General features: G+C 44.4%; 1 protein-coding gene across 4 annotated transcripts in view; it reads right to left on the minus strand.

The window, feature by feature from the left end:
• Positions 1-19,164, minus strand: part of ZBTB38 (zinc finger and BTB domain containing 38) — a 76,376-nt gene extending 57,212 nt beyond the window's left edge. For all 4 annotated transcript variants that reach the window (XM_033855339.2, XM_073803758.1, XM_033855336.2 and 1 more), the window contains exons 1-2: positions 18,864-19,164; positions 17,555-17,629 (exon numbers count right to left, since the gene is read on the minus strand). The gene's annotated coding sequence lies outside the window, so the exon portion shown is untranslated. The remainder of the gene's footprint in view (positions 1-17,554; positions 17,630-18,863) is intronic.
• Between the last annotated feature and the right edge of the window lie 709 nt (positions 19,165-19,873).

A 19,873-nucleotide genomic window follows, 5' to 3' on the forward strand; every position in this document is an offset into this window, starting at 1 on the left:
ATTTTTCAGAATCCTAAATGGTGCCGGCAGGCTTGTAGAAGAATGCATGATCAGCTGTCTGTATCCGTGCTATAACCTCTAACCACAAGCCGTGTAAATGTATTCTGCTAAATGTATCTGCTGTACAGAACGGCAGATACCTCCCCAGTCGGAATGGTATTAAAATGTGAATGAATTTGCTTAAACTTAAAAGCAGAATAAAAGCACTTACAGAAAAATAAACTGATGCTGAGTTCCTTTCGATGTATAGCTGACCATCACGAACGATAAAATAAAAGCTGTCCTTAGGACGCTGACCTAAATAATGTTAAGTCTTGCAACAGCATACTGTACTTGCTCAGAACCTAGGAAATGCAAAATGATTTTTCTCCTTCCTCCCCCTCCAAAAGCTAGAACGTAAAGTAACAAGCCGTTAACAGGAATACCAAAAGGCTTTGTGTATATATATCGTACATAGTGTAAGGGAAGAAATGGTGTTGAGCTGACATGCAATGTTTCTTTGTTTTACTTTGAGGCTTAGCTACGCTCCCACGATGACATTGACATCACGGAGGTCAGGGCTGACACTGGGGTGCTATCTGTTTTATGAGTGAAATGTTTTCCGAAAATTAAATCTCATCTACTCAAACACCGAATTTCATGTCTTCTTCAATATCCCCTCCCTACTGCCGCTGCTCAGGATTGATGGGCTTTACTTTGGCTGTATGTAATAAATTGGAATCACCTTCTGTAGAGACTCCAATACATAATCGTAGGAATTAATTTTTTAAACAAAAAACCTTCAAGAATTCTTATACATCCCCTTTCAATCTTTCCTATCAACACACACACACACACACACACACACACACATGCACACACATGCACACACACACACAGACGAAGCTCAAATTGCAATGAAATGTTTAACATGTGGAACAAAAAAATGTGGAAAGAGCTGCTTATTCAGGATTTTGAAGAAATGCCTAATAAGCAAAGACTGTTTTGCTACAAAACCAGTGTCACCATGTTGCCAAAGAGAGGAAAACAGAATAGCCTGCTAGCAAAATTTCCTCCAGATCCTGCCGGCAGGTAAAAATCAGAAAAGCATTTCATTTACCATGCTGTATAAAACATGAAGTCTTTTATTTTTAAGGAAATGGAACAGATTCTTTTCTACTCTTTCTTCAGCTACAAAGAAACCATACCCACCCCCAGCCTTAGATCCTGGACATAAGCCAACATTTTTAGAAAATGTTATGAGACTGATTTTGAATATATAATACGTACGTTTTTCTTCTTCTTATTTCTCCAAAAGTCTTTAATTGCCTATTGCATCACTAAATATGCTAATGTTAATTAATTTTAACACGTGCAAAAATGCATTAATCTTTTCTGGGGTTGTCTCTCTCTTCTATAAGAACTGGCTGCAAATAATCAGGTTAGCAAAACATTTAAGTTGCCCAGAATATTTTTAAAGGAGAAAATGTATTTGAACATCTGAACTTAAGTACTAGGTTTCACAGCCGGATCTTTTGTTTCTAGCTCTCATTCTGTCTCCTTCCACCGAACCCAAGTGATTTTTTAGCTCAATGTGTGGAAAGTATCCAGCCCACCTCTATCCCGTACACTTTAGAGTCTCTGAGCTGGGTTGTCCAGATGGTCGGTCATACCTGAACCACTCCGAGCCCTCTTCGCTTTGGAGCACATCTCTCTCCCACAACTATTCCAGAAATAAACGTGGCTTTAACGGAAACAGTAGCTCCTGGTCTAACCCCGATGGTGGACCCATCTTCCCCGCCCCCACCATCATTGCTCTATGAGCTCTGGTTAGCATTGACAGCGACGGAAAATTAGGATGGAGTATCCCTAGGCTAATTCCTCCTTCACCATGGAGGTTGAGAATTAGTGAGCCTATAACGCTCAGTTGCAAGGTACCAATTTAATATATGGTCATCTATAAAGCAGGGTCCTTAAAGCGGGGCTGGAGGAGGTTGAGGTGAACACAGACATTTGATGCCCTTGGTGTCTGTCCAGATAGTCCTCATTAGTAACACTTGAAAGTTAGACATTCACATTAAAATACTCACAAATTATTATCATGCAAGCTAAATATACACGATACGGAATCTACTCTGACCACATAGAATGAAGTCGCTGCCTCCTCTGCCTGAGATAATAAATGACAGTGACAAGGACAGTAATCCAGATCAGGCTCCCACAGAATGAGTGAAGAGTGTTATGTCCGCTTTACAGGGGCAGGATGGTGAATGCGGTCAGGTCCCTTACTGGTGCTTGTAAGCCGGATGCCAGGGCAAGTGGTTTCCAAACCTCCCAGTGGGGTTCTCTGTCTACCGTCTGTCAAATCGAGCCTAAAAGCCACGTTATCGGTTTATTTTGTGATGTTCCAAAACATTCAACAAGCAAATGTGGCTTGTTTACCGAACCTGCTTGTATTAAACAAATTTGAGCTGTAGCTGAAAGCATTTACATGGATGAACTTGTTTAGACAGACATTCTCGACTAGTAAATCCTGTTTTGCACATAAAAAAAAAAAAGAAACCATGGTCATGCCTGAATTACTTAAGCTTTGTCATGATTACAAGTGGCAAGGGTATGCACTCACTTATGATTTTTAAAAATTGTGTGCTCATCAACCTCCTCAGGGCATAGGCACAAACGTGCATTTAACAGACAAATCCCTTTTCTGTGATGAAAATTTTAAACTGTTTTTGCCTCTTTGATGAGTCAAGCACAAGGAACCCAAAATAATCGGCAGGAGCAGCCTGGAGAAGGACAGAGCTAGCAGTAAGGGCTGCCTCTTTCACTTTGATTAATGCCCTTACTTGCTTACAGTCTCCTTCTGCAGTCAGTCTGAGCTCATTCTCTTTTCAGTCCTGTGGGTTAAAGTTAAATTGCATGACTTATGCAAAGTACATAATTCAAGTATGAACAAAGCTTGACTCTCTGTTTAAAAAAAACATAAAGTCAGGGCACTGAGTCCCCGAGGAGTCCTTGGTTTATAAACATTTGGATTGGTTTGCACATTTCTTTGCTCCATTCACTGCATTAAAAACTACAGCTGGTTTCCGTTTATACTTAATACAGATATTCAACATTTGTGGGTAAAATTTGTTATCAGGTTCGGCTACTATAATCTTGATATTTTTTTTCCTAATCTCGACTTTTAAAAATAAAATGTTTACCAGATGTAACATTTTTGTTTAAGTTCTTAGAATTTAAAAAGTTTAAACATTTTTATGAGGTTGGTTATTACATTTGTTTGCAGGGTATTCATGGAAACAATATGGTGACTTAATTTATCAATGACTAAAAATGCCTCTGAATGATATTTTAGCCTAAAGTTTTAGGAAAGTCCAATGCTACTTTGAACATCTACATTTTGCCTAGATATCAGGGCAGGGGCTTCTGCTTTCTACTTTGATCAGAGCTAAGTCTATAGTAGCTACCATTTATTGAAAACCTACTATGTACTCAATATTTTAGCTATATTATTTAATTCTAACCCAATAATCCTGCAAGGTGGGTATTAGTTATCATCAACTTTAAGTGAGGAACTAACTGAGATTACCAGTCACACATAGCAGAGCTAGGATTCAAACCCAGTCCAATTGATTCCAAAGTCTGGGTCTTTCCACCAATCCTAAAAGGATAAAACCTCCTCCATCCACATTGTCCTGATGTATCGATAGGAATCTTCTGATTGTGCAGACTCCTGGTAGAGGGGACCCCTACTCCCTGGAGCCAGGACTACCCCTGTTTAGATGAACCAGCCTCAACTCTCCAAGCCCTGGGAATTGTGGGTACCAACTGGAGACAGTTTGGACCAGCAGGTGGAAAAGAATAAGAGAAGAGGAATTAACTAGACCATGTTGGAAAGTTAAGGATAGAAAGCAGGATAACAGTTTTGGTCAGAGATTTGTCATAATTTGGAAATGTTTTATCAGGCGAAATAAGTGGAAAAGCTTACACATCCATCTGAGCAAACTACTTCACCTAATGAAGTCCAGTCTTTTCATGGTACAGATGAGGAAACTTGAGACCATGAGAGATCTAGATATTTGCCCAAGATCACACACTTAGTGAGTTTACCCATTTGCTGTATTAAAACTCTTCTACAAGCCTGCATTTGTGGATAAATTTGTTATCCAGTTGTTAGATTATTCTAATCTAAATTATCAAAGAGGGATTTCCCTGGTGGTCCAGTGGTTAAGACTCTGAGCTACTATTTCAGGGGGCACGGGTTTGATACCTGGTCGGGGAACTAAGATCCTACAGGCCGTGCGGCCAAAAAATAAACAAACAAACAAACAAATAAATAAATAAATAATCAAAGAAAACTCAGTATAACAATCAAGACTGACCTGGTTTCAAGTACTGTATGCTAACATATATATGGAATCTAAAAAAAAAAATGGCCGTGAAGAAACTGGGGGCAGGACGGGAATAAAGACGCAGACCTACTAGAGAATGGACTTGAGGACACGGGGAGGGGGAAGGGTAAGCTGGGACAAAGTGAGAGAGTGGCATGGACATATATACACCACCAAATGTAAAATCGATAGCTAGTGGGAAGCAGCCGCATGGCACAGGGAGATCAGCTGGGTGCTTTGTGGCCACCTAGAGGGGTGGGATAGGGAGGGTGGGAGGGAGACGCATGAGGGAGGAGATATGGGGATATATGCATATGTATAGCTGATTCACTTTGTTATAAAGCAGAAACTAACACACCATTGTAAAGCAATTATACTCCAATAAAGATGTTAAAAAAATAAATTAAAAAAAAAAAAGACTGACCTGGTTTCTACTCACAAATAGTGTTTCTGTCCTGAACAGACAACTTAAGTCCATATGATGAGTTCCTTCCCCAACATATTTTAAAAATGGACTTTTGAAAAGCCTAACTTTTGAGTAAGAGATTTTCCAAGCTTAGTGTTTCAAATGCATCATTTTAATGATTGCCTCTCTATGTGAACATCTGTACATTCTGCCCCCATTTAAGATCCCTTCCAGCTCTGAAGGTTTGTGATTCTAAACAATCCAGCCCCACTTGCTTGCTTTCTAGGTTGGTTAGGCCAAGAGCTGGACTCCAAGTCTCCTGCCTCCTGGCTAGGTGACCAGATGACTGTCTCGCTCATTGGCAGTAATTTTAAATGCCAGCCAGATGGCTTGCAAAGGGGGCTTTCAAATCAACTCCATCAGCTCCACCCTGCTCAGAATATGAGAGGAGGATTATCTCTCTCGGTGGTCCTGAGGCAGTAGAACAAAGGCTTGGGTGAATGATCATGGGTGAGGAGTTTGAGCTCCAGGAAGCCTGCTCCAATTCTTAGACATGAGGTTTCTCACTTCCATCCATTAGCACTTGTGTAAGATGAGGGCAAGCAGTACACACTTGACGGCAAGGGCCAGGCAGCAAGCCTTGGGGACCAAACTGAGGTTACCCTCGAGGAAAGAGTTGGAGGGAGAAGGGAAATGTGAACCATGTGGTTTTCAACCGAGAAAAAGTGGTATGTGACTTAGGGTTGCCCGGGAGACTGTGGTAGACAACATCCCACCCCAAGCTAATTCAGCTCAGACTCTCCCATGGGAACATCCTCAGCATGGCTCACCACCATTTTCGATGTCACTACCTCAGCTTTAGCAGCAGAATAGCCCCTGCTTTCATTTTGCAGTGCATTGGAAATATGGCACTAATAAAGACCTTGCGTGCCCACGGAGATCAAGAGCATTCCTGCATCTCTAGTCACACGTTCATTTGCAGCCATCACTGTTTGCCACTCCCCAGATGGAGAGCAAATGAAACAGCAGGGTCTTCTAGATCCTGAACTGGCAAAAGACATTCAGCAAGAAGGCTGAGTTTCTTCTTTCTAGAGAGATCAGCAGGCAACTAGGTTGAAGAGGGAAGGTGGTGACGTCAATGAAAGTGGAGAAGGAAGAATTCTTACAGATGGGTAAAATCTACCCCATGTGAGAACATAATCCTCTCCTCATATCTTTCTTCATCCTGGGCAGCAGATATTCCAAGACAACCTGGGAACAAATTCACTTGCTTTCTCTTCTCTCGGATGAATGAATTTGTAGTTCGGAAAGGTCACAACCATGAACCTCTTCTCACCAGAGCAGCCTAACAAACCTCAGTGAATCTCCACTTCCTTTGGACTAAAGACAAAAGCACAATATGTTTTTGTCGTGTTGAATTACCTGCCTTTACTCACGTCTCTGGCTGGCATCCTGTGAGATCTCTGTTTCTCCCACAGCACCTAGAGCATTGCCAGGTGCAATGGAGGGGCTTATATGGGTAGGATCTTGATTAACCAACGCCAGATTAGGGGTCCTTTCTCTGCTCCCACCACTACCAGTGGAATCTTCAGCTTTGTCCTTTGAAACCACTTCCTAAAATTAGAGAACTTGTTCCATGAGTTAAGGAACGGATCTGGAGACTAAAAATACCTATGGAAGTCTTTCAAGTTCTTAATCACTTGTTTACCAAGTCGGGGGGTGGGGTGGGGGGACAAGTTGTCTGGCCAGCAGACCACAGGCTTTGTTTACATCTGTCCCTCCTAGAACAGGGAAAGGGGACACAGAAATAAGGGTGGCTCGACGACCACACCACTGCCTCCAAAATGTGCCTCAACGTCTCCTCGGGCTCTCAATGGCATAGCCCATTTCACAGTATTATAGGATAGGCAAGGCGCTTCAGATGATGCCATCTGAACCCCTTCTTTCTTTTTCTTTTTAAAAATAAATTTCATTTATTTATTTATTTATTTTTGGCCGCGTTGGGTCTTCATTGCTGCACGCAGGCTTCCTCTAGTTGCGGTGAGCGGGGCTACTCTTCGTTGCGGTGCGCGGGCTTCTCATTGCGGTGGCTTCTCTTGTTGCAGAGCACGGGCTCTAGGCGCGTGGGCTTCAGTAGTTGTGGCTTGCACGCTCTAGAGCACAGGCTCAGTAGTTGTGGCGCATGGGCTTAGTTGCTCCGCGGCATGTGGGATCTTCTTCCCGGACCAGTGCTCGAACCCGTGTCCCCTGCGTTGGCAGGTGGATTCTTAACCACTGCGCCACCAGGGAAGCCCCTGAACCCTTTCCCTGAGGGAGGAGAACATCAGATTCAAAGAGAGTGTGATATCTGAAGACCTCAGCAACCAGGATAAAAGCCGTATTCCTTAATTCCTAGTATTCTGCTCTTTGGGATTCAACACACTGGCTCAATTAAAAAACAAAAATCCACTTTTCACCTAAATAGGTGCCTGACAAATGGTTATAGAATAAGTGAACTAATGAATAGATTCCAGTATAGAGGGTTTATAACTTCTTGCCCAGTTCCTCTCAGAAGAAAATGTTATAGAATACTTAATTTTTTAAAAATATAATTTTTAGCAAAATAGTAAACATTAAGCAACATATCACCTGGGACCAAGTGTTATTTGAGAAGTATCAGACGTGATAGGCTTGATTGCTATATTAAGTCAATCAGATTAAGTTCAGCCGGCTGAAGTAGGCTTTTATCCTATTTGATTTGCAAAGAAAAATCTCATGAGTTAGCATAAGCAGCTAAAAATAAGTTGCAGGTTTCATTTTCTGTTGTTCAGTATGGTTTTGAAACCAGAAGGTGCAAAACTAGGAGATTCACCAACGCCCACTGAAGATCAACAATTCGAATAGTCCCCTTTCTGGCGCAGCAACCTGATGACAGCTCACAACCAGGCCTAAGACACATACACCTATGTCCCTCTCACCATGGTCTCTTGAGATGGCTGCCCCTAATGAATAAGGCACGGCAGGAAATTAGGGACTGAGGCCAGTCCTGGGAGACAGTGGCTTGTGTGTGTGTGTCTTGTCATATCCGGACAGGATGCCGCATAGACATCAGCCCCATACGCACAGCCTCAATCTTAGGTGGTACTAGGGACCCCTCCACAAAACAAGGGAATAAATAATGCTAGAATTTCACTAGGATGAGGTCCTGAAGGTAGCGAGCACAGCGGGTACCCCTCGACCTAAATGCCCAGGGCCTTGTGCAATTCCATACTGCAAACCCAGGGGGCTCACGATAAGTTTAATTTCAAAACTGTCTTCCCAGGGCCAAGTCTGGCAAAAAGGTGTTTGACAGAGGCCTAAATGCTTCAAAGGGAAGGCAGCCGTCTCACATTGGAGCGTTCAGCTGCGGCATGGGGCCCGGAGAGAGCAGAGCTGGAGAGAGAAAGCCCTCAGCGGAATGAGATTGAGAGGGGGCAGAGAAGGGTTAATCTCCTTCCATTAGAGGAGGGGCCATTTGGTGAAGGTGAAGAGAATAATCGGTATGAAGAGCAGGGAAGACAAAGAGCCATTCCAGAAAAGAAATTACCGTGCAAGGGTGAGAATGATGATTTGTCCTAGATTTTTCACCGTGAGACCATTTCTTAGATCTGAGTCTTTGAAGTTACAGTCTCAGGGTGGAGGAGGGGAGAACATTCACACTCAGTGCTGGAAGACGAGCTGTGATTGGGTCGGAGATGGGCTGACTCTGATTAACTCTGAGAAGCAGAGGGTGAGGCCAAAGCCACCAGGATGCCGCCGTAGACGCCTAACCATAAATTAGAAAGCGGCAAAGTAAACAATAGGAGTTGCTCATGAAAGAGAAGCCAGTGGAGTGGCTGAATCCCCCTTCCTTGGGGTGAGGAACAACCTCCCCCTTTTTTTAAACCTAAAATAAAACTTTTAAAAAGTTGCTTTGAATAATTTTTGGGGAAAGAGTTGAAGATTCACAAGAAGTTGCAAAAATAGTACAGTAACTGTATGATGTCATCTGTCTTCCCAGAATGGTATTATCTTATACTGCTGTAGTACATTCTCTAAACCAAGAAAGTAATATTGGTACGACACAGTTAACTCAGGTACAGACTACTACTTCAGATTTCACCAGTTTTTACATGCATGCTGTGTGTGTGTGTGTCTGTGTGTCTAGAGCTCTATGAAATTTTATCACATGTGGAGATTAGGGAAGCCATCAACACAATCAAGATATTCCATCACCACAAAGAAACCCCTGTGCTACCCCACCATAGTCACACCTTCCACCAGCCCTAACCCCTGGCACTGATCTGTTCTCCAACACTGTAATTTGGTCCCTTTAAGAATGTTATGTAAGTGCAATCATGCAGTCTGTAACCCTTTGGAACTGGCTTTCTTTCACCCAGCAGAATGCCCTTATGATCCATCCATGTTGGATGTGCCTTTTTACTGCTGAATAGCAATCCATGGTATGGAGGTACCACAGTTTGTTATCCACTGAAGGACACTTGATAGGTGTCCAGTTTTAAGCTATAACAGATAAAACAGCTATGAATATTCATGTACAGGTTTTTGTGTGAACCTAAGCTTTCATTTCTCGTCTGTAAATACCCAGGAGTGGGAATGTATGGTAAGTGTATGTGTAACTTTATTAAAAACGATGAAACTGTTTTCCAGAGTGGCTGAACCATTTATACTCCCACCGGCAGTGTATGTGCAATCCGGTTTCTCTACATCCTCGCCAGCATTTGGTAACATCAGTATGTTTTATGTTAGCCATCCTGACAGAGGCACAGGGGCTCCTTTTGATGGTGGGCTGTCTGGCATTTCGATGCCAGCAATGTGGACTGTCTGGCATTGCGATGATGGAAAATGGGGCTCTTGATATGGGGTGAGGTTTCAGGTTTGTCTGGTTCCTCTTGACGGCAGTGGTGGGACATTGCCATCTGGGAATGCTGGGCTTCTTTGAGGCAGTACCTCTTGGTCCAGCAGGCAGACTTGAGATCAGTGATACTCGCTCCCATGGGGTAATAAGGCCATGATATGACAGTCAAGGGGCAGTGACAGACTTTGCCTGGGCTGGCGTCCTCCTGCAGCTTTGGCCAGAGACTGTATAAGTGCTTTTTATTCCTAAAGTTGGTAACTTATTAGCAGCATGTGTGTTTGTTCCGGCTGGCCGGGGGGGACATGGAGTTAGCACAGACAGGTAAGGATGGGACCACCAGTGGCACTTGTCAGATGTCACAGGCCACACTGAACACTTCTTGCCCTTGGACCTCCTACTCTGTTGACCACTCAAGACTCTCCAGCAGCATGTGGACACTTTGTCTGGATGTCATGGAAATCTGACTTCCACCTCCTGGGAGTTAGATCTGCAGGCACTGCTGTCACCACCCCATGGATCTTCCTAGCCTAGGGATCCAGGTCCTGCCAGCAATTGGAATTCTGTGTGCATAGCAGAAGGTGTCTCAGCCAGGGAAGTTGTTCAGGACACCAGGGAAATGGGCTTTGTGAAGGGCCAACGTCATTGTGATGACTCGAGTTGGCCCAGCCATGTCTGGAAAGTCACCTTCCATCTGCTGTACCCCGGATTCAAGGGAGGCTGTGGACCTTCCCAGAATCCATACCCGTCATGACCTTGGCTCCACAGGTTTGGACCAGGAGGCCAAGAATCAGGTGGGCAGTGGTCCTGCATGGGGACAGCCAAGAGATGATGGAGATCATGCACAGAGGCAGGGAAGCTCTGTGATCCTAGGCAAATTCCTTCATGCTTCTGTGTGCAGGGTGGGTGCAGTGAACGAAGGTTCTCCTTTGGCTTTTGTCTCTTGTGCTTTACCTGGTGCATTCACAGGACGTGGACGTGAACTTGGGCATGGAAGAACCTAAATGGTGATATATAGAACCTGCCCGTGAACTGGGGACTGTTGGGGGCTGAGCAGACTGTGGAGGCTGAACCCAAAAGTCAAACGATACGATAGTGGCCCTCCAGAAGTTGACGTAGTATTGATAAAACAAGTGGAAGGGCAGCCAGATACCATCAGGTGACCAGTGGGTATGGTCTGATGGCTTTGAGCAGAGATATACAGACAGGGTGGATAGTCACACTTCCTCTCCGAAGGTGGTGAGAATTTTCAAATTTGGTTTTTGTGTGTTCACTATGTTCTCTGGTGTAACAGAGAATTTTCCAAGTTTCCATTGTTGGGTACCTCTTCTGTGGCCCATTGTCCTCGTTCACCCAGGTGCCCCTACTTATATGCTGTCAGAAGGCAGCCCAGCCCACAGCACCTTTCGGATATAATGAGGCAGGCGCAGACTGGGGCAGTACCTTGCCTGACTGTGAAGTTGGGTAATGAGACTCCATCCTCCAGGCTGAACGCACGGCAGCTCCCCCCAGCTCTGGCTTGGTCTTTTCAACTCACGCTGCTGCGACCTAACTTTTGCCACAGTATGAGTCTTGCCCTTGCCTGCCCCTGCTCTGTTCTCTTGGCTTCTGATTCTGGACCCGACCTCCTACTCAGCCCTCATGGTCTGGATCCGTGTGGCTATCCTATGTCCTCCTTGGTCTAAGTGTTACCACCTCAGGGTTCAGGGCCCAGAGTGGTCTCATGAGGTGACCCTTGCAGGGTCTGGGCTGCCCACACATGTCCGGAGGTATGCCCTGCCTATCAGAAGGCAGATAAAAATTCCCTGGTGGAAGCAGGTGCTCACTTCAGGAGTCAGTCTTCTCTCGGCGCCTTGTCTCCACTATTGTAACAGAGAAGAACAAACCTGACTCCATAGTGGATCTATTCCTTTAGCTCTAACCTTTGTGCTCTGTGGCCTGTGCTTAGTCATGCTGGCTCTGCACCTTTTGTAAAACAATGTTGCCGATAGCCTGAAATATATGTGATAGTCCATTCTCAAGGCTCTGACCTTTAAAGGTATAACATTTCTCCATTCACATAGAGATAAAAAGTTGCAGAACAGAGAATAACATTTGTCTTGTTGGAGGTTTATGGGAACATTGTGACCAGACCTACGTGGACAGCTGCAGGACCAAAGGATTGCGGCACCAAGAAGTTTGCAACAACTAGCCACATCTCCTCCCCTTTTAGTATAAAAGATGCCTGAATTCTAACTCTGGTAGGCTGGTTGTTTGGGACACTAGTCCACCATCTTCTGAGTCTGCTGGCTTTCTGAATAAAGTCACTATCCCTTTGCCCCAACACCTCGTCTCTCGATTTACTGGCCTGTCGTGTGGCGAGCTACTGCTACTACTACTGAGCTTGGACTTGGTAACACTACCCAGAGGTTGGGTGGATCCGGGCCCTTTGTTTATTCAAGTTCTAGTTCTACCTTTGCCACTAAATCTTGGGGTAACAACCATAAGTGAGTAAATTAACCATTCTGGGGCTCAGTTACCTCATATTTACAGTAAGGTTTCCTAACTCCCTAGCTGATAATCTTTCAACTATACCAAACCACGATTAAGGAGAAATTAAAATTCAGAAGCCAAAAAGAGCCTTTAAGTTAAATTCTGGTTTAGATATATTAGCTTAGGTAGGGTTATCTATTTTCTAATAAGTGTTGTTGAAAATGAATGTTTATTGAATTGAATGCAGCATTAACAATAATTCTCAGGCCTTAATGTGCATAAGGATTGGGAGGGTATATTAAAATGCATATTCCTAGGCCGCCTCCTCAGAGCTTTTGATGCCACTGGGGCCTAGGAGCATGCATTTTAATATGAGAAACTGAAGGGGACTTAGGTTTTGAAATAGACATTGGTAATTTTTTAGAGGCTAATTTATCAATATGCATTAGGAACTTTAAAAATAGGTCATTTGACCTACTGATTCAATTCTCGGAATTTTGCCTAAGGTGTCCACCAAGATTTATCTACAAGAACGTTTTTGTGTTTATAATAGCAGAACACTAGAGGCAATAAAAATGTACATAAAAAAAGAATGGATAAATTAAGATATATCCATGCAATGGAAACACAGCCATTAAAAATGAAATTTTCGGGCTTCCCTGGTGGCACAGTGGTTGAGAGTCTGCCTGCCAATGCAGGGGACACGGGTTCGTGCCCCGGTCCGGGAAGATCCCACATGCTGTGGAGCAGCTGGGCCCATGAGCCATGGCCACTGAGCCTGCGCGTCCAGAGCCTGTGCTCCGCAACAGGAGAGGCCACAACAGTGAGAGGCCTGTGTACCGAAAAAAAAAAAAAATCGAATTTTCAAAATCATTTAGTGACTTGAAAAAATGTTTACAACATAACGTTAAGTGGGGTGAAAAAAAGCATATAAAATACCATTTCAGTAATGTTTAAAAGAAGAAAAGAATATATATGAAAAATTGAAAAGAAATACATTGACATGTTAATATTGAATTGTTGCTTGGTTGTTGGATTACTAGAGATTGTTGGTTGCTTCTTGATATTTTTCTGTATTTTCCAGATTTAGATTTTGTATAGTGACTATGTTATGGGTCTTTTTACAAATTTTTTAAAAGTAAAGAAAAGGAATTTGCCTCATGTAGAGTGAAAAGAGAGGGAAGAGAGGCCTCTTAGGAGCCCAGCCCAGCCATGGCCTCGCTGCTGCAAGAGGACTTGGAAGACAGATAGACTGAGTCCGGTGCTGGGGTGAATTTTAAGCTACATTCTCTTTTGCAAAGTACCTTGATATAGTCGATGCCAAGGAATTTGGGTCAATGAGAAAGTCCTTTTCACTAGATACTACTTTCCTGCTGCATTTGAAGATAACAGACTATAGGAACTGGAATGTGGAAGGGAATTCAGTTTCCACAACATCTTTACTGCTCCTGGGTTGATCTCATGCTTGTTGCCTCTCTGTGTAATCCCCCTGGCCCCTACCCAGAACACCAAGCAGAGACACTGCACTCTGCTTAGGGGCTTCTGGACAGATGATGGGCTCTATTCTGGCTTGGGAGACACCACCCAGGGCCAGTGCTTCTGTGGAGTGCTTTCAAAATCTCCTCTGGCCAATGCACTGGGAGCCCCATTGAATGCCAGGAAGCATCTTTTTTTTGGCAGAGAGATGGCTCAAATCTACCCTCCCTCATGGATCTTAGTGAGTCCCAGGTCAAATGTCTCTGAATAAGATTAGAAGCTTCACGGTTAGGCCTCTGGCCTAGAGTCAAAGCTTTTCAAATGTCCTTGAAATTTTTACACCACATGCTTTGGCTAGTTAGGAAGTGGTGTGGGGACTTCCCTGGTGGTGTAGTGGTTAAGAATCCGAATCTGCCTGCCAGTGCAGGGACATGGGTTTGGTCCCTGGTCTGGGAAGATCCCACATGCCGTGGAGCAACTAAGCCTGTGCGCCACAATTACTGAGACTGCGCTCTAGAGCCTGTGAGCCACAGTTGCTGAGCCCGCGTGCCACAACTACTGAATCCCGCGCGCCTAGAGCCCGTGCTCCGCAACAAGAGAAGCCACCGCAATGAGAAGCCCACACACCGCAACGAAGAGTAGCCCCCGCTCACCACAACTAGAGAAAGCCTGCGTGCAGCAGCGAAGACCTAACGCAGCCAAACATAAATAAATAACATATATACATATATATATATATATATATAAAGGAAGTGGAGCTAAGGATTTCAGATGAAAGTCAATTTAGAGAGACCAAAAAAAGAAATAAATAAAAATGATGATACTTACAATATTAATAGCAATATCAAAAGCCAAACGCCAATGCTGACCATAGCTATGGTACTTGTTTTCATCAATATCTTGACTTGCCACACATTTTCCTAAGTTGCCCAAACCATTTCACATATATTACCTTACTTATTCTGACAGAATCTCAGTTTTACATTTTTTAAAAATACCATTTCGGAAGCGGGAGGAAGCTGTAAAGTTCTGATGAAAACCAGAGGCTTGAGTTAAAAACAAAACCCTGAAGTCTTCGGTGTGGTGTTTTCCAACTGCGTTCTTGACAAGAAGTCAGGGGATTTCAGCATGAGAAATTACGAAGCCCCATTACCGTGAATTCTTCGCTTTGGTGTCTGTGACGTGGCCTGATTGCAAAATCCTCCAAAGGGAGTAACAGGACATTCATAATGCTGACCCAGAGCAAGAGGGGAGCTTGTACTTCTGTGCCATGAAAAGTATAAAACCTCTGGGGTTAAAAATAACCAACTGGTCCAGGCACTGCCTACGTCAGCCAGTTGTGCCCAGACCACATCTGCGTATGACAAATCAACAGGGATGACCTAAGCTCCTAAAAGACTATGACCCCAGATTTGAATTCTACCCCTCCTATGGAATTAAGAACGGAAAAAAAAAAATTTTTATATAGATAAAACTGAATCACTTTTCTATACACCAGAAACTAACCCAACACTGTAAATTAATTATACTTCAACAAAAATATTTTTTAATAAAATAAAATATAAAATTATAAGTTAAGGAAGCTCAAGAAAGTCTAACTTTCCCCATAATGTCTACTTTGACGCTTTTTTGAAAATGTCAAAGATCAAAATATTTACAAAGTGTGTATTTGTTACCCCTGCCTTGCTGGTGGGTCCGTGGTGTCACCCAGTGTGCTGTACCAGTTCCCTGTGGAGGGTTCGTGTTGGCGGCAGTGAAATTTTGATTTGGCGGCCGCACTCCTCTCTCTGCCATGCTAGGCAGCTAGACATTAAAAATCAGCAGGTTGTTTGTCAATTCCTGCATACTTAGTGCTTTGAGGAGTCATTATCACATGGCAGTTGAAATTAACAAGCGATGACTAAAGAGTCTCCCCAGTGAATGGACCCTGACTCCTTTTCCTCCTTGACCATGGCCTTTGGCCCTGCCCTTCCTAGCAGACTCCTTTAGGCTTGTACATGCAGCAACAGATCGTCCCCACTTGGCTCCAGCTTTTGAAACCTGGTACTTGTTCTCAACTTACTCCTCCTGGCTGCTCCCTTGTTACAGGCACTGTACTCTCCCGTTCAAGCTGGTCTTATCTTTAGTTTACTCCGCTAGCCCAGCCAGCTCTCTCTGCTCAGTAGACACTTCTGGGACCCACCAAACCAAGAAAATGGACTTTCAAAGGTTGAAGCACTTTTGCAATACGTAACTTGTTTTTCTATTCCACTCCTCCTTAGCCTGCTCCAGATGTGAGGGGGCTGGGCGGAGGCGAGGCAGCAGTAATAGGAGATGAGGCCAGACGTTAGGCTGCATGAGAGCCTGAGAGCTGTGTTAAACCAGCCAGTAGCTGGTCTTCCCGCACAATGGACAATGTATATTCTCCAGGGTGTGGGTGTGACTGCCAGAAATGTCAAGTCCAGGGGTAAAATATAATCAGAAACCGGACTGTCCAGTCAGATACTGACAACAAAACTAGAGAAGTAGGTACCAGGCAGCTCAGGCAAGGACTGGAGTCCATTTTTACAGCGTGTGTGCTGTTGAAGTGAGCACATATAGTCTATTTTTATTGGAGGTCTTTATGATGCCTTGGGAACATCATAAAGGCACCACCATATGGTTTCTGATATTTACCAGTGAGGGGGATATTGCACTAAGACCAACAGTGGTGAAAGGCTACATAAAATATCAAATTAGTTCAGGGCTCTTCAGACAGGGCTTATGACCTTACCACTCATTATTTCAGTAAATGTTTTGCAACTTTTCCTGAAAAGAAAAAGCTAGAATTATATATCAAATCCTTTGGGGAGCATTAATCTCCCCAGCCAGAGCCATTTCTGCTTTTACATGTTTCTCTAATAACTTGAGTTGAAGATCCCATCTTGTCAGGAATTCCCTCCACTACCTCCCAATATTAAAAAGCATGCCAAGATCTGGAGGAGGGTAGCTTCCCAACACCCCCAAGAGCAGACACAACCATGAGTTAAAGAAACCATGAGCTTTCCTAGTGCCCACTGGTGGAACAGAATTCTGTTGGACAATTCGAACAACCATGACTAGACCCAGGACCAGGAAACTGAGCCAGAATGGTCCTAGACTAAGAGGACCTTGTGGGGGGGAAAAGGGGGGAAGAATGTCCTTCGTGGTTCACTGGCCACTGGTGGCCTGATGGTGCTCATGTAAATGCTTAGGGTCAGAATGGACCTAGGCATCTTGAAAAATCTCACCCGCTGCTCCTTGCCCACTCTTTACCTAAGAGTGTCTGTTAGAGAATTCTAAATACCTGATCACTGTTTATTTCTCCCACTGCTTCATTCTGCTGTCCTATCCTTGAGCATCTCTAAGTTCCTTATTATGCTCTGCCAGAGAGGACTACCTCTTTTCTCCAGAAGTTCTCCTGAGCTGTCACTGGCAAGTGGCTGCTCCCCACCCCAGGGACTACATTTCCCAGACCTCTTTGCAGTCTGATGTGGTCATGTGACTGGCATTTTAGCCAATAGAGTATGAGTAGAAGTGTTGTGCACCACTTCTAGGCAGGGGCCATGAAAGTCTCCATGTGCACCTTTTCACACTCTTTTTTTCTTCCTCTACTGGGAAGTGGAAACAGTCCCAGGTGACCTTGGAAACCACATACTGCAGAAGGTGGAGCCTCTCTCAACCCATGTCTCTGAATGAATGCATGAAAGAGAGTTGCCCCACTAACCTCTACTGTTACAAGACCAAGAAATAAACTATTATATTTGAGTCATTTTACATTTTTCGGTCTATTACAGCAATTAGCCTATCTTAACTATTCCTATTACCCTCTTTGATACAGCTGTTATCATTGTGTGCAGAAGTCCCTGTGCCTTCTCCCCTTTCCTTAAACCTTACTGCAAAGCAAAAGAATAGATTTAGTAAACTAAGCAGCCATTAGGGACAAATGACACTCACCAAATTAATGGTCACAGCATTCAGCTCTTACAGCCAGAAGAAGAGTGGTTTAGCAGAGCCTCACTTCAAGACAACCTGATATACGAAAATAAAACAAAAAGTAAAATGTAAGACCTACAAAACAGATATATTGGTGTGCTGTGGTTCATTTCCAAAGAGTGTTTTCAGTTTATAAAGGAATCTGCCACTCTTTTTCAGTAAGCAACGAGCTTCCCTATTGCATTCATAACATAAGATACATTTTAAAATACCCTCCCACCCCATCATTATAAAACTGAATTTATAAAGAACAATTCTCCTCTGCTAAGTAAGCTGTACAAAGACTAGATAATGACTCAGGAGATGACTTTGGAAGCCAGAACTGGGTATGATTTCTATCTCTGTGTGCTCTGCAGTTCTTACGTACGCGTTAAAACTTTTCTCTCGGGAATTTAACTCTCTTGGGTAGAAACTTCCAGAGCTTGTAAAATTATAGGCTATGCAAAAACTTAAGATTTCTTTAGGTGAAATTAAAACAGACACCAAAGATACAATATAATCTGTCTTTGTGCTTAATATCATCCCAGATGCGATGGCACACGTAGAAATGAAAATAAGCTCTCTGTAAACGGGGCAGTGAGACAGTGGAGGTGTACACACCAGAACAACCACAGGCAACCAGAAACACGCTGGGTAAAGGCAGCTGGTTGTGGTCGTTTTCTTACCAGAGCTGCCATCTTTTAACAGGTTAGGTGCGAAAATACCATTTGACGGCATAGGGCACGTATTTGCCTAGAACAGGGTTTATTTTTGTGTCGGATTACTTGGTATAAGATCCAGGAAGCAAATAGTTCAGAACTGAACAAACATTCTGGCTGTCCAAACAGAGCACCAGGGCAGAAGGAGGAAGAGGAAACAAAACAAGAGCAGTGACGGGGTCGGAGGCACGACGTGGGCCATTTTCCCCAGAATTCAGCCTTTGTGTGTGTGTGTGTGTGTGTGTGTGTGTGTGTGTGTGTGTGTGTGTGTGTGTGTATACACAGATACACACACACACAGATATATATATGTGTGTGTGTGTGTGTATATATATATATATATATTTTTTTTTTTCTTTTTTTTTCTGAGAGGAAACGCATTCTTGTCTGGTCCTGTGGAGAAGAAAAAGATCAGAGAGATCCCTTTGGTGCCGTATTCGGAGGGTCTCCCAGATGCAGCCCTCATCCCCCCCTCCGGGCTGGGGCCTGACAGACACAGGTGTCAGGGAACAAGATGGCGCCCCACAGTGAAGGGTGCTGAGTGAGGGGGTCTGGGGGTGGCCTTCACTTACTCGGAGGCGCTGGCTCCTCTGAAACCCAGACGCTGCCAACTGCCTGGACTCAGGAGTTATAACCGCCTTCTTGCTCTGGGTTCTTCACTTCTTGTCGAGATCAGCTCCACATATCTTTCTGATGATGTCACCCATTCTGACTTCCTACATTTTGAAAGTTGATCTATAAGTAAAACCTTCCGTGAGGCTTCAAAAAAAAAAAGCAGCAGCAGAAAAGAAAAGAAAGGTGTGCTGTGGGGCGATGGAGAGGAGGAGGAGAGAGGCAGTTGCCTCCTTATTTTGAGATTTGCTGCAGCCTGCGAGTGCCACTCCCCAGCCAGTTTCCTGGCTGCAGAGGGAGGCCAGTGGCCGGGTGTGGGTGACGTCAGGGCCAGGCCTGAGTCATCGCCAGTGGCCGGTCTGCCCTGCCACTCGGAAGGGGACAAAAGGAATCTTTGATGTCCAGGGGCCCTCCTCTCGGGACACTCGCCTGGACGAGCAGCAGGCCAGAACATTCCTGCCGCCTCCCCACCCCCGGCCGCCCTTCCTACTTCCGGAACCATCCCAGGCAGATTCAGCAAGGCCTCCCCAGGGGACATCGCCCTCCTGCATGGCAGAGGCATGGCCGCTCTCTGCCAAAGAAGAAGCAGGGGAGGGTATTTCTCTGGGGATTTCTCACCTCACCCTCCAGCATCCCCCCCCCCACCCCGCTTCCCTGTGGTACCACCTTACGCAGGGAGTTGCCGTGGTACTCAGAGAGATCTGGAAAGGTAGCAAGTGCTCTTGTCACCCACCCTGGGCAGCAAGCAGAGCTCAGTGTCTATTCTCTGCCTTCGTACCATGACCCTGGGCCTCCGCGCTCTGCCCCCTGGCTAGCAGTGTGAGCTTGTACATCCTGAATTGAAGGGGGGCCCTCTCTTTAAGAGGGGTATTTATATCCCAGTGCCTGCCACAGGGCACAGTAAACACATAATGTATAAGTGAATGATCATTTTAAAATAAAATAGTAAAGAACATGTATTGAATACTTG

Source organism: Tursiops truncatus, chromosome 4 (assembly GCF_011762595.2).
Source record: "Tursiops truncatus isolate mTurTru1 chromosome 4, mTurTru1.mat.Y, whole genome shotgun sequence".
Lineage (NCBI taxonomy): Eukaryota > Metazoa > Chordata > Mammalia > Artiodactyla > Delphinidae > Tursiops > Tursiops truncatus.